The sequence below is a fragment of the Chiloscyllium plagiosum genome, unplaced genomic scaffold (genome assembly GCF_037043375.1).
Source record: "Chiloscyllium plagiosum isolate Xiang-an unplaced genomic scaffold, Cpla_swu_hap1 HiC_scaffold_14, whole genome shotgun sequence".
Classification (NCBI taxonomy): Eukaryota; Metazoa; Chordata; class Chondrichthyes; order Orectolobiformes; family Hemiscylliidae; genus Chiloscyllium; species Chiloscyllium plagiosum.
This window is the reverse complement of record NW_028270152.1, coordinates 58,092,167-58,104,392: the sequence shown is the minus strand read 5'-3', so window position 1 is coordinate 58,104,392 and position 12,226 is coordinate 58,092,167. Positions and strand designations below refer to the sequence as shown.

General features: G+C 39.6%; 1 protein-coding gene across 7 annotated transcripts in view; it reads left to right on the top strand.

The window, feature by feature from the left end:
* LOC122559093 (contactin-4-like) overlaps nucleotides 1–12,226 on the top strand; it is a 2,514,776-nt gene that overhangs the window by 337,562 nt on the left and 2,164,988 nt on the right. The window lies entirely within an intron of this gene.

Genomic DNA, 12,226 nt, shown 5'->3' with positions numbered 1-12,226 from the left:
AGCAGTTAAATATTTATTATTTGTATTCCATCTTACACTTTGTTGCTTTGCATTTTATCTGCTCACTTATAATTTTCTGAACTCTTCTTTGAGCTCCGAAAGACAAAATCTGATTCAAATATCCTGAACCAATTGATATCTAAGTCTTTATAAGACTTTTCCTTTGTACTTTCAGTAGCTCCTTTCCAATGATTACTCCCAATGCATGCTCATTGTGGTGTTAACCTCAACCAGTTTCTCACTCACTAGGTTTTACTGTGCATTTGGTCTACTTCTAGCTGCTGCAGTAGATTCTTGTGAGGAATGTATTGGTAATTTGTGCAAATGTAGCTCTTCATAATCTAACAGAAATTCTTTTTTCTCCAAAACATGCAGAACCTTCTTGTAAAACAATGTTCACTGTTGTTACTTAGATTATCATATAGGTAATGTTAAAGTCAGGGAGTCATACCTAAATCTAATGACTAAGCACCAAGTTATGAAAGAGCATTGTGTCTGTAGATAATTGAATGATTTTTATGGAATAGCACAGAATAAATGGAGGCCATTCAGCCCATCGAGTATGTGCTGGCATATTTAAATAGTTCATATTTGCTTTTTCTCCACATCCCTTTAATTGTTTTCTCCTCCAAATATCCATACAATTCATTTCTTAACATTGGTACTGGATTTGCTTTCCAAATCCTAACCATGGGTTACATGCAAAAAATTATTCCTCATGTCATCTTTGTTTCTTTTGTCATTCACATTGAATCCATACTCTCTGGTTACTAAACCTTCCATGACCTTAAATAGCTCTATTACCTCTTCTTTTAGTCTACTCTACTATAAACAGCATACTCTATCTTCTTTAGTTTATGTTCATAATTGTCATCTTGTCATGGAAATATTCTTGTAAATCTCTGTACCCTCAGAAAACCTTTCTAGAATTTGACACAGTATTTCAGCGGGTGCAAAACTAATGTTTTGCTGGATTTACCATTTAGACTTAATATAGACTCCTGGCACGTACTCTTGCCTTCACATATGCAGCCAAGATCCCATATCCATAAACTGTTTTATTAACCTGACCCCTTGTTGAAATATGAATAGTGGATTAGCTTGTTTCTATTCTAACAGGACACACTCAGCAATCATGGATTTTGTCAAAATGACTATCAGTATGTCATAAATCTCACCCCATCACAAGAGTACAATAGAAATAAATAACATTGATCCCTAAGGATTTGTTTTTCTTCCTGGAGATCTATAAATTTGCTTGAATTATCATCGTTCAAGGAAGTCATGTTCCTGTCATCTCCTGGAGTGATTACTTAAAGGATATATACAGTAAGATATGAGCTATTTGCTGTTTGTAATCCTACTCATCACATTGATACTTTTTAAGACCCTTGCTACTTTCCTGACAATCTGCTTACTGTCAGGTACTGAGAGAACATTCAGCTGCCATGCTTAGCATCTGATGAAATGCACATTTTCATGTGCTTCTTTGATCCTCTGACCATCTATTTGCTCAGTTTCTGAAATTTGCTAATTTTCTTCCCTACTCCTTGTCAGGATTTGTAAATGTCTTGCTTTAATTCATTTGTCATTGTCTTTGTATTTTATTTGGGTTCCTATGTTTTAAACACACACTGACTGACCCTGTTCTGAATGCCATTCAGGATATCTGTTTATTCTCAGCTGGGGTTCATTGCTTGCCACACATTCTGCAAAATTCATGGCAATTGTCTTAAAAGAAAGCTCCCAGGTATGTTGGTAGTCATTCAGCAGAGCTGACATCGGCAGCTTGGCATGTTCATAGGGTGGAAGTGACAACATCAGCATTGGGCTGGTGTATGCTGCCATGGTGATTAATGGCTACAGGTACTTGGCAACACTGAAACTAGCAACCCACAAGATTCCTGATAACTACATCATATGTGGTATTTGTGGTAGAATTCACCTTTCATTGTTCTTCTCACCCATCAATAAAAACGCATCACATGAAGCTACATGACCCCAAATTATTTGATTTGCTCTCGTGTTCAATTTGATCCATTGAGATGTGCAGGAATGACTGGTGTTGAGTTTCTCTTAAGGCACCTACCTTCCCTCTACTTGTGATCTCAATTTTGGTTACTTAGTTGATATTGACTCCTTGTGTGAGCAATTGTAGGCTTACCCTCTCTTAGTTTCTGCATCCAATAGCAACTGTCCAATCTTCTGCAGTCACCCAAAGATTATATATCCAGTCATAATATTATAATAAGTTTGTTTGTGCTCTCTGCTGAATCAAAATTTCCGGTAAAATGTGACTATTCTTAAATTAACCAAAATGCTTGTACAAAAATTCTGTTATATCAGCTACATAGTGAGCCCAAATTCTTAACACTGTGTTGACTGTGGAACTGTCTTAGGTACAAAGTTTCCACTGTATTTATCAAGAAACAACAGTGACTTGACTTTCAAAGCTTTTCATTAGATTGCAGCATTGCACATGGAAGACATTAAAATGCAAGCTTGCTTTTAATGTTAATATAACAGCAAGAGAAATTCTGCAGGGATGTTTGACTATGTTTCTTCCTAAAATATCAGTATGTTATAATAATGTTTGATTAGGTCTTCACAAAACATCATGAAGTACTTCTCACTACAGTGCGCTCTTATTATTACCAAATAAATGAAAAACTAATTCAAAACTATCAAGTGTGACTGATTTAATTACTAAATTTACAAAGTGGAACAAATTAGTTTAATTTATTTATTTTGTAGTGAGGTTTTTCTTTCTTCAAAAACTGATAGCATAGTTATTTGTGCCAAAACTCTTATTACAATGACAAAATCAGAGGAATTTAAATGAATAAACCATTGAAATGGGATTAGACAACATATGGACATGATCTGCACAATTTTATTGAAAAGGGAAAAAGATACTGAAAAAAATGCTTTCATGGATATGCTAATTTATGATTGAATTTGCTGTCCTTCTGAGTTTAAGAATTATATAAATATGATGAGTATCTTTTTGTCTAAAATTGAGGATACAACCTCAAGCTTAGTTGAAAACATTGAGGCCAAAATCTTTACCCTCAACTAATTTGCAAAGTTCTGCAGCCATTGTTTGCTGTTCATTTAATATATTATTTACGTGGGAATGAACATTTATTTGGCAATTTTTTTCTGAAAAGCTCTGAGGAAGAACATTCTCTTCTGACAATTACTACGGCCCTCGCCCTTTTGACTGAATTTGAGTGTTGATGAAAGTGCTTAGAATTGATATCTGGATTGGTGATTTGAATGTGATTTTATTTCTCGATTGGTTGTGTTAATTGTCCCAGCTAAATCTGCAACCATTTTCTTGAAGTCCATGTTTGAATCCTACAGTCAGGTTTTCTCTCCTGCTACAGAAGCTCATTCTGTTCCACTCCCACTCTGAAGCCATTGACTCTGATGCTTCCCAAGGAGATATGACAACCTCTATTAGTTATTTGCATACTGTTGCTGAGCAATATTACCAGAAAGTGCAACATCGCCCACACAGAGATTGACAATACTCGCCTCTACCTCACCACCAGCATTCGAAACACCTCAATTGTCTTAAAATTTTCAGATTGCTTGTCTGACATAAAGATATTTCAAAAAGGGAGTGGGACCATGAGTCTGCCATTGGGACCCAAAGTTTAGATCAGAGTGGTGCTGGTAAAGCACAGCAGGTCAGGCAGGAAAGCAGGAAAATTGACGTTTCGGACAAAAGCCCTACATCAGATTTGGGACCCGAAATCTACTTTAGCATTTAATAAGACTGCAGTCAATTTGATCTTGGTCTCTATTTTTGCTTGTTCACACTCATTCATCTGTCCATTTCAACCTTAAACATATTCATTGATTCATCTCTCTGGAGTAGGGAATTCTAAAGATTCACAACCCTTTGAGAGAAGAAATTCCTCCTTACCTTAGATTCTTTGCTTTGAAATGCATCTTAATTCCGCATGAGAGGAAACATTCTCTCAGAATGTAACGTCACACATTCACAGATTCCTGCATGTTTCAATAAGATCAGTTCCTGTAGTTTCTAAACACAACATTTCTTCACAAGGCACCTCTTCACCCAGGAAATCACCATCGTGAACCTTCTCCTGATTGCTTCCAATCCATCAAAGCCCTGTTGAGTTGCACCATGACTGCCTTACCTTTATATTTTTTGCTGTATCTATATGCTAGCTCTTTCTTTGTTTTGTTAATGAGGCCATCAAAATCTGTCTGCAATCAATTTTAAGTCATATTTTGCTAATCTAGTCTCCAACATGAGTGGAGAGTCTCATATTTTCCAACATGGTAGTCCATGTCCAAACTTGTGTCAACTCCCTGCATTTATCCCATATTCCTTTACCAGCATAGAGTCAGGGAAGTTTTCAGCTCTGCAAACCCAACTCAGAAGTAAGTGTCCACGGTGTTGGACCCGATTTCTGGGAGAAGAGGCAATAACTGGAGTTGGGTCTATTAACACAGGGAATGTTTTGACGACGGCTACAGAGGTTGTTAGGAATGGAGGAGGACTGTGGAAAAGGCTCATCTTGGTGACGTAAAATTTTGTCACAGCTGTTGAAACATAAACAAAACAGAAACAGCTCTACATCCTTCGCCCCCTCGCTCAGTCAACCATCTGCATAATCTCCATGCCTTATTCATGCCAACTCATGCCTATTTCTACCCTTTTACATTCCCTCATGATCCTTCATGTCCTCCATGCTGACCATGGATTCTTTCTGCACCCCCACAGACCTTTGTAGACCCCATGCTAACCAACTCAGGCCAACTGATGCCCTCACCCTTCACCATCCCCCCACACAGTTTGCCTTTATAAGCTCCATGCCAACTCACCCAGTATCTACCACTATCAGACCTCAAGACATATGTTTATATGAAATAAAATAGTTCTTCATGTCAATTGACTGAGGGACTACTTCACAATAAATATTTTGAAAACTCACTCGCTGCATTTATTTTCCTCCAATTGCACAATCCCTAATAAAGACAAAATGTGTAATCATCGACCCACTTCACAACTTTATAAGCTCTGAGAGTTGCCATTAAGGCTATGATCTGACCAACACCGCACTGCAATAATACTAGGTAGTAATATCTGTCAAGCAGCACTAATTGTGTAATGCCAGTCTGTCAATAGACAGACTGAAATATCAGTGTTCACTCTTAACTTTGCAGACAGTATTTTTAAAACAACTGAAGGCCACAAAATTTAAACCCCTTAATAGCTTATCAGTTCTAATTAGCTTGACAATTCCACTGACAGCTTGATAGTTCCATAAAATAAATCAAAAAATTGTGGATGCTGGAAATCTGAAACAAAATCTGTTCATCAGAACAAGCCACCAGACTCGACACATTAACTTGACTTTCTTCCCACAGACACTGAGAATCGACGTTTCGGGCATGAGCCCTTCTTCAGGAATGAGGAAAGTGCAGCAATACATTTTCAGCTCTGATCTCCAGCATCTGCAGTTCTCACTTTTTTCCACAGACACTGCCAGACCTACTGAGTTTTTCCATCAATTACTGTTTTTATTCTAGCTTGACAGTTTCATTGACTTTACTACTTTTTATGCGCATGTACATGTACTATTAACAATCCCAGAGAGCACTTCCCTCTCCCAATAGGCACTGGTCCTCTCTTATAATAGTAACTCGGAACTATCTCAAAGCATATACTGCCTCTCCAAGTAACTTAAATAGTTTTAGCCCTTTCCCAAAAACTTCTGAAGCTCAGAAGACATATTTAGGCCACCTCAGTTTGGAGCATTGGATATGTTTAAAAGTGGCTGAAGTTTAGTATTTGCAACTGCCTTTCTTACCCATCCATGTCTCAAGCGCTTCCCCCCACCCACTCCTCGCCACCCAGTGACAAAATTGTGTCAACTCCCTGCATTTATCCCATATTCCGTTACCAGCATAGAGCCAGGGAAGCTTTCAGCTTTGCAAACCCAACTCAGAAATAAGTGCCCACTGTGTTGGACCCAATTTCTGGGAGAAGAAGCAATAACTGGAGTTGGGTTTATCAACACAGGGAATGTTTTGACGACGGTTATGGTGGGTGCTGGGTTTGGGGGTGAGGGGAGGGCACTTCCAGAATCAGGTCTCCAGGATCATTTTGAATAAGCTGAAAACATGATCAATATTTACAAAACGTCAGGCCCTTATCTCTTCTTGACAAGTTGTTTGCCTCCCCACCTTTGTGTTGTCCATATAATTGGGCCTTTTATCCAAATAATTAATATATTTTTTAAAAAATTGTTCAGTCCTTCGCATTGTTCCCTGAAATATCCTAAAAGTTATCATTTTCAAACCTGAAAATAATCCAATGTTCGTGATACTTTGTTTTCCATATATGTGATAGGTGGAAGAAGGCTAAGGTGAGGGTCATAGGCCGGAGTGCGGCTGGGGGCGGAGAGGTAAGGAAGAAGATTGCAGGTTAGGAATGTGGTGCTGAGTTCGAGGGTTAGGACCTTGTCTCAGTCCCAACCCTCGAACTCAGTACCCCCCACCTTCCTAACCTGCAATCTTCTTCCTGACCTCTCCACCCCCACCCCCACTCCGGCCTATCACCCTCACCTTAACCTCCTTCCACCTTAACCAATTTAATAAACATTTCCTAATGCATAAGAGGTGTAGTTCGTAAGTTTGCAAATGACACCGAACTTGGAGGTGTAGAGGACAGCGAAGAGGGTTACCTCCGATTACAACAGGATCTGGACCAGATGGGCCAATGGGCTGAGGAGTGACAGCTGGAGTTTATTGAGATAAATGAGAGGTGCTGCATTTTGTGAAAGCAAATCTTAGCAGGACTTATCCACTTAATGGTAAGGTCCTAAGGAGTGTTGCTTAACAAAGAGACCTTGGAATGCAGGTTCATAGCTCCTTGAAAGTGGAGTCACAGGTAGATAGGATAGTGAAGAAGGTGTTTGGTATGCTTTCCTTTATTGGTCAGAGTATTGAGTACAGGAGTTGAGGGTCATATTGCGACTGTACAGGATATTGGTTCAGCCACTTTTGGAATATTGCGTGCAATGCCTTTTGGAAGGCTGTTGTGAAACTTGAAAGAGTTCAGAAAAGATTTACAAGGACGTTGCCAGGGCAGGAAGATTTGAACTATAGGGAGAGGTTGAATAGATCCCTGGAATGACAGGTCTAACATATGAGGAACGGCTGAGGATACTGGGATTGTATTCATTGGAGTTTAGAAGATTAAGGCGAGACTTAATAGAGACGTACAAAATAATACATGGCTTGGAAAAGGTGGATGCTAGGAAATTGTTTCCGTTAGACGAGGAGACGAGGACCCGTGGACACAGCCTTAAAATTAGAGGGGGTCATTTCAGAACAGAAATGCGGAGACATTTCTTCAGCCAGAGAGTGGTGGGCCTGTGGAATTCATTGCCACGGAGTGCAGTGGAAGCCGGGACGTTAAATGTCTTCAAGGCCGAGATTGATAGATTCTTGTTGTCTAGAGGAATTAAGGGCTACGGGGAGAACGCTGGTAAGTGGAGCTGAACTGCGCATCAGCCATGATTGAATGGCGGAGTAGACTCGATGGGCCGAATGGCCTTACTTCCACTCCTATGTCTTATGGTCTTATGGTCTTAGGCTGGGGCTGTTTTCCCTGGAGTGTCAGAGGCTGAGGAGTGACCTTACAGAAGTTTAAAAAATAATGAAGGACATGGATAGGATAAGTAGACAAAGTCTCTTCTCTGGGTGGGGGAGTCCTGAACTAGAGTGCATAGGTTTAGGGTGAGAGGGAAAAGATATAAAAGAGACCTAAGGGGCAATGTTTTTACACAAATGGTGGTACGTGTATAGAATGAGCTGCCAGAGGAATTGGTGGAGGCTGGTACAATTGCAACATTTAAGAGGCATTTGGATTGGTATATGGATAGGATGGGATATGGGCCGGGCGCTGGCAGGTGGGACTAGATTGGGTTGGGATATCTGGTTGGAATGGACGGGTTGGACAGGAGGGTCTGTTTCTGTGCTGTACATCTCTATGACTCTGTGACTACTTCCTGAAAAATGGATTCCTGCATTTTCCAAATGGCAGATGTTAGGTGAAATAATTCATTGTTTCTTACCTTCTGTTTCCCGCCTTTCTTGGATAGGAATGTTACATCTATGGTTTTCCAATCTGCTTGGACTTTTCTTGGAATATTGCAAAAAGGATTGCAAACAATAAAACCATTGTCATTACAGCCCCTTCGTTCAAGCTATTTGGATATACGCCATAAAGTCCAAGCTTGGCAGTTTTAAATTTCATTAGTTTGCTGAGTACCTTTCCTCTGGTACAAGTGATTGCTTTGAGATCGTCCTTGCTTTTTACCCCTTGATATTGTTTTGCAATTGGGATACATTTAGACCCTTCGGCCATGAAGGCAAATACACAATGCTTGAACAGAGGCTCTGCCATTTCCTGAAGACTGTAATCTCTGTCGACTGATTACTGTGAAGATTGAAATCATTGCTTTTGGTCTAAATCACAAATTCACTCACCAGCCACCAATTCTCTCCCTCTCCTTGGAATCACTATGAGGCTGAACCAGAATGTTCTCAAACTTAGCATCCCACAGGTGAATTTCCAGTGCACCTATCCACTTCATTATCAAGGTTATCTACTCCAATATCCATACCATTACTTAGTTTTACAGATGCTTCACCATCGCAGTTGCTGAAACCCTCATCCAAACCTTTATTAACACTGCATTTATCGACCTCCCCTCTTCTACCTTTTGGAGAAAATTAAATTCATTGCAAAATTACATCCTCACTCCAAATCCTGCACGGCCATCACTGCTGGCTTACCTACAATTAAGCAATGCTTCAATTTCAAATTCTAATCATTGTTTTCAAATCACTTCATGATAACCCTCTGTCTATTTCTCCTACTTTCTTGAGAACTTCAATCTGTTGAGCTGCGTGTAATTCCAATTTTGACACCTTGCAATTTGCTGCAAAGCCTTGGCATTCCAGAATTTCTTTCACAACCTCACTGAATTTTTACCTTTCCTTCCTCTTCTAATCAAACATATGCTTATCTTCCCTCTGTGATTCCATGTAAGGTTTCTTTAAACCAAATCATTTGATGCTTGTTAGTGTTTTTTTCTAAATATTCCCACTTGTTCAAAATCTTGTGTTTGTCCAGAAAATTAGTCACGTGTTCAAAAAATCATTTAATTTGTGCAATATGTTTGCTTGGGGATATCAATAAGAGAGCACTTGGAGTCAGAAATAAAGAATCTCTGTGGTTGTGGAAGCAGAATAAAATCAGAAAGTACAGTGAAGTTCCCTTGCATGTGTTGAGAGTGTTCACACAATCAAAGGAAAATATTTATTCTCTTTTCCACAAAAAGTATTTGATGTATTACTTTTGTTTTTCTTTGAGTTGAACTGAAAACCACTTATCCAGCTTTAATCTAAACAATTAGTAACAATGTGAGTTCTGGTCAGAATTGATACAGTATTAACTATATAATTTATCTACCATTGACCAACTTAATATGCGATAATTGCCAAGGTGAACTTCACTGTGACCCAAAGTTCATTAATTGACTGACTTCTTCAGGGATATCTGCTGACTTAGTTCAGGTCAGTTCAAACATATAGAATCCAAACACAATTCAAGGTGAAATTCACAAAATTACTGTTGACTGTAATTTGAGCACATTTCTGGTGCAGTTCAGTTTGAAGACATGACAATTTGCATCAGTTCTACTGCAGGGAATGGATGCAAAGCCTTGGAAATTTGCAATGAATTGAGACATAGGTAGCGTAATAGAGGTTGCTGCCGGTTGCTATGTTCACCAAACAACGAATGTGATGACACCTGTTCTCTGTACAGCATTTTTTCGCAACTACTTTTAAAAAATTGGCCACTTCAAATACATGGGGATGACTGTCAACTAGATTAATGTGAAAATTCTTGTGAAATTGAAAGCCTTCAGCAGTCAAGTGCTGTTAATATTCCATTCTGTTATAAACCAAGAAGCTTTTAGATGCTTCAGATGTATTATTTACCCTGATAGGAGAAAGTGAGGATTGCAGATGCTGGAGATCAGAGCTGAAAAATGTGTTGCTGGAAGAGCGCAGCAGGTCAGGCAGCATCCAAGGAGCAGGAGAATCGATGTTTCGGGCATTAGCCCTTCTTCAGGAAACCCTGACCTGCTGTGCTTTTCCAGCAACACATTTTTCAGCTATTTACCCTGATAGGCTGTCAATAGAAAGTAATAAAGATAGGTTCTTAGTGTAACTTTGCTTGTATTTGCTCTCTAGTTGAAGGTATAATGGGTTTGACATTCTTTAAAATATCTCGAGTTTTTCATTTGGACTTTGTAGATTCAATATTTAAGGTAACTTAGCAGTTTGGTTCAATATTTAGCCATCTTTTTGCACAGTGGATTAACGTGTCTGACGAAAAATTACTGCATGGCCACTAGATTAGATTAGATTAGATTACATTACAGTGTGGAAACAGGCCCTTCGGCCCAACAAGTCCATACCGACCCGCCGAAGCGAAAATCCACCCATACCCATATATTTACCCCTTACCTAACACTACGGGCAATTTAGCATGGCCAATTCACCTGACCCTGCACATCTTTTGACTGTGGGAGGAAACCGGAGCACCCGGAGGAAACCCACGCAGACACGGGGAGAACGTGCAAACTCCACACAGTCAGTCGCCTGAGGCGGGAATTGAACCCGGGTCTCAGACGCTGTGAGGCAGCAATGCTAACCACCGTGCCGCCCACTATATGCTAGGATTTTGACAAATGATCTTATTTTAAGGCATTCTGTCAGGATTAGGGATTCATAATGCAGTCCTTTCCAGTATTGTACCAGTCAAATGCAACATACTTAAATTGACGTTCTCTACTTCGAAATAAAGAAAGATTCAATCCAGAAAGAGGCCATTTTGCTCATCATACTACTGCAGGCAAATTTCTGAAACAATTTAATGAGTCATCTGCAGCTTTTCTCTCAGGTTTTCTCTTCAACAATTTATCTAATTTCAGTTTGAAAGTTATTATTGAATCTGTTTCACCCACTCATAGAGTCAGAGAGTAATAGAGATGTACAACACAGAAACAGACCAATTGGTCCAACTTGTCCATGCCGACGAGACATCCTAATCTAATCTAATCCCATTTGTCAGCACTTGGCCCATATCCCTCTGAACCCGTCCTATTCATATGCTCATCCAGGTGCCTTTTAAATGCTGGAATTGTACCAGTTTCCATCACCTCCTCTGGCAGCTCATTTCATACATGCACCACCTTCTGTGTGAAAAAGTTGCCGCTTAGGTCCCTTTTATATCTTTCCCCTCTCACCCTAAATCTAATCTCTCTAGTTCTGGACTCCCCCATCCTAGAGAAAAAATCTTGTCTATTTATCCTATCCATGCCTGTCATGATTTTATAAACCTCTATAAGGTCACTCCTCAGTCTTCGACGCTCCAGAGAAAACAGCCCCAGCCTATTCAGCTTCTCCTCCAATCCTCAAATCTTCCAACCCTGGCAATGTGCTTGTAGATCTTTTCTGAACCCTTTCAAGTTTCACAACATTCTTCCAATAGGAAGGAGACCAAAATTTCACGCAATATTCCAAAAGTGGCCTAACCAATGTCCTGTACATCTGCAACATGTCCTCTCAACTCCTATACTCAACGCTCTGACCGATAATGGAACGCATACCAAACACCTTCTTCACTGTCCTATCTACCTGCAACTCCACTTTCAAGGAGCTATGAAGCTGCACTGCAAGGCCTCTTTATTCAATAACACTCCCTCGGACCTTCCCATTAGGTGTATAAGTCCTGCTCAGATTGCTTTTCCATAATGCAGCTAGGTCAGCCGAGCATACTGTTTATATTTCAGATTTCCAGCATCTGTACTTGCTTTTCTGTCCAGTCAAATGCTCTGTGTTTTGCAATATTAAGTGTGGTCAGTTTTAATTTAAAATAAGATAATATTTTGCACTCTGTGACAAGCTAATAGGTGTCTGAGCAAAGTGGTCATGGTGAGATGTCTGACAGAATTAAGCAAGAAAAGCAGTCAGCCCCATTTCAATGTTAACAGCAACAACACATGCCTTTCTTTATGCTTTTCACAAGCAACAAGGTGAAATTCTCATGAGGCAATATGGGGATGTTGCTTATTAAAGACTTGTTAACAATCCAAATCAC